The following is a 3549-nucleotide window of genomic DNA, read 5'->3' on the forward strand; positions in this document are numbered from 1 at the left end:
ATGGGCTCAGGGAGCAGCCGCCCCTCCGAGACCTGGCGGCACGTCCTCATCTTGGACGGATCCCGCGGGCTTCCCCACAAATAGGTCCCATCGCCATGGTTCTCCCGACAGCACCCTCTTTCTACCAGCACCTCCTCTGGGAAGAGCCCACAGGCATTTAGCCCCGTCCGGGTCCACCGGCAGCCACAGGCACCTCCGCTTCAGGCGCTCCTCTCCCTGCGCCCCTGATCGCCGTCCTTCCGGAGCCATTGACCTCCGTGCGGCCCGTGAGCAGCGGGAATGGGTAGCGCCGGGCCTGGGAGAAACGCGTGGTCGCCTTTGCCCCAGTGGGAAGCAGGACGGGGACACTGGACGGGGTGAGCGTGTGTGACGAAGATGAAGGTAGGGAGGAACAGGGTCACAGCCGATTAGCCCACTTGTCCCAGCCAAGGGGAAGGGAACAAGGTCCCCAGAGTGGAAGTTTGTCGTTGAAGAGACAACGCCATCTTCCAGCCACTGACACAGCTAAGAGATGTTGGGAGACATGTTCCGACAATAATCATATGTTAGGCCCCAACTAGTGTGTAGAACGATAAGGCATTGTTTATACATCTTAAGAGCAAAAAGATATTTCCTTATCCAACCTGGTATTATTCCTATGTAGGAGGAGTTGGCTGAACAGTCTTTGGTTGTAGCTGCCCAGAGCGGATGCTTATTTTAAGGGGCTATGGTAGGACACACAGAAGGCGAAAGTGATTTTCTGTACGGTTGTCAAGTTTTAATGACAAAGGATGTTAGAAAGCTCACATTATGACCTTTAAATTGTTCACGATTGGATATAATCTTTCATTATTTGAAAAAAAATTGTGTTTATAAATCTGTATTTACTAAAAGTTCAGAAATCCTCTCTGATACAAAATTATTTTATAAACTTGATTTCTGATGCTCTTCCTCTTGTTCCAGGAAGATGGGATTTTGACTGCTCGCTATGATTGTGTGCTGACCACAGCATGTTAACATAAACATTTTTCTGGGTTACTTTTCAGTTTTGGAAAACTTAAAAAATATACAAATAAAAGAACACTGTGTTCAACTTAATGTAAGCCAGGAGTTATGAATGAGGCGGCACTTTGTTCGTTTGGAATTTAGAAGATAAGGGATTAGGTTGTGTCTGTGGAGTTGAGAAGATAAGGAATTAGGTTAGAGTTCTAGCAACAAGTTGGAGAAATAGCAGTGGAATAGGAATGTTCCAAAGGAATTCTGAAGGAATATTAAGCTACTTCCATATGATGGCCCTTGATTTTGATGGGGAATCCAATGGGGAAAGGCAGTGGAGACAGTACCATGGCAGACATTTGGCAGAATCTCTGCCATCTATACTTGTTTTTCAGGTTGTGTATGTGAGAGAGAGAGGAAAAAAAATATGTTCTTGAGAGCAATAGGATAACCACTTTATTTTTTTAATTGATTTCAGAGAGGAAGGGAGAGGGAGAGAGAGATAGAAACATCAGTGATGAGAGAGAATCATTGATTGGCTGCCTCCTGCATGCCCGCCACCTGGGCATGTGCCCTGGACTTCAATCGAACCAAGGACCCTTCAGTCCACAGACCAACGTTCTATCCACTGAGTCAAATTGGCTAGGCAGGATAACCACTTTAAACAAGCATACATACATACATATGTACATAAACCTAAGAACCAATTCTTGCTTACTTTTTTCTCTTCTCTGATTTTCTTTTCCCCTCCCGTATCCTAAACCCAATTGTATTCTAAGGACAGAATCCATTTTAATTAAAGAAACACAGGGGTTATCTAGGATCTGATTTTCTTCACTTCTATTTCAGTTGGCTAGCATTTTAAAGATTATTTGTTGAAAGACTTATAATTCATACTTTTTCAGGATAGATAATACATCAATCCATATATACCTAGGTTATTGTAGTTTTCATGAATTTCCTGTTTTTTGTTTTGTTTTTTACCATTTTACCTGTTCATATGTGCAGGTGGTATATCACATGTGGATTGCCTACACCATAGGCTTGGTTCACTAGGGAATTGTGTTACTAGTTTGGGTGGAATGTAATTCTAACTTCAAGAATACTGGCCCAATTTTGTTTTGCTTTAATTTCATGTTATAAGTCCTTGGCTCTTCTATTTTTCCTAGCCTAACCTGTATTCTGCCTGAATTGTCTTGGTTAAATGCCTGATTACACTGTTACTTCTTAGTTTCCATTTTGTTTTTTGTGTTCTGCAATTTAGGGTTTGAAAGCTTTACTTTCACAGTACAATCCCCTGTTTTAGGATCTAGTTCTCTTATCTAGATCCTTGAGCCAGCTTCCTTTATACTTTTTGAGAATGTACTTGATAAGAAATGTGAGGATCACATGTTTTTCCTTTTTTCATTTGTCCACTTTTATTATTTTGTTTTTAGTGGCACTTTTTAAAATATTTGTTAAAACTTTCTAAACTAAGTCACATAAAGTTGAGTGGTAGATAATCTGTCTTTGCCTGGGGCTACCAAGCTCTCAAGAGGCAGGTTTTGGACAAGAGACAAATTTTTCCTGGGGATTTATTAGTTTAGATTCATTTATACGGAAGGAATAGAATTTCTAAGAACAGAAATTCATCCTGCCTTACATTTCTATAATTCTGGATTTCAACTTTGCCAAATATATCAAATTAAGGTATTCTGAAGACATATAGGTATGATCTGTAAAGTTGGAGTACAACCCTCTGAGATATCCCTTAACAGAAGAATAAATAAGAGCTCAACATGTTTTAGATTTTTATTTCAAAAAACAAATTTGAAGGAATGTCCTTTGAATCCTAACAGTGTCCTTATGTTAGCATCTAAAATAAGTAGATATTTGGCCATCACTCAGACTTTACCTTGCTAGGAGTAGAATTTATATTTTAATTCATACCTAAACCAGAAATTGAGAAATCAAGATAGAGAATTCTTTAATTAGCTGCTTGTATTATTGATTTTTTTTTAAAGAGAGAAAAACATCTATGTGAAAGCGATGCATCAACTGGTTGCCTCTCATATGCACCCCAATCGGGGGTGGGGAGCAACCCTGAAACCCAGGTACATGCCCTTGACAGAGAATCGAGCCAGAGACTTTTTGGTGCAAGGAGGGATGCTCTAACTACTGAGAAATACTGGCCAGGGCTGGATTTTTCAAAAATAAAATCAATTGAATGGTATTTGTGAACCACTTAATACATAAAGCCCTCCATAGGAATAAATTAGGCTAGCTTTGTTTATGTTCAAGAACCTCAGTCTATAAAATAAGTTCAGCTTGTGACATATATATTTTTTCTCATTACATAGTATTGCCCTTTTTCTAACTCATATCCGCTTTTTAATTCCTTTCTACCTTGCAAGATAAGAGAAAGCAAATAATCAGAATTTCTGGGTCTGCATATGTGGATTTTTAACAAACAAACTCTAGGTGACTCAAATGTAAACCAGTTTTTGAGAGCCACTGATATCTAGGAAGGGACACTACTAGAGATACTTTGAAGAAAAAAAGACCTGGAAATTATTGATTGATTTAAGGAATGAA

The sequence above is a fragment of the Myotis davidii genome, unplaced genomic scaffold (genome assembly GCF_000327345.1).
Source record: "Myotis davidii unplaced genomic scaffold, ASM32734v1 scaffold993, whole genome shotgun sequence".
Taxonomy (NCBI): domain Eukaryota; kingdom Metazoa; phylum Chordata; class Mammalia; order Chiroptera; family Vespertilionidae; genus Myotis; species Myotis davidii.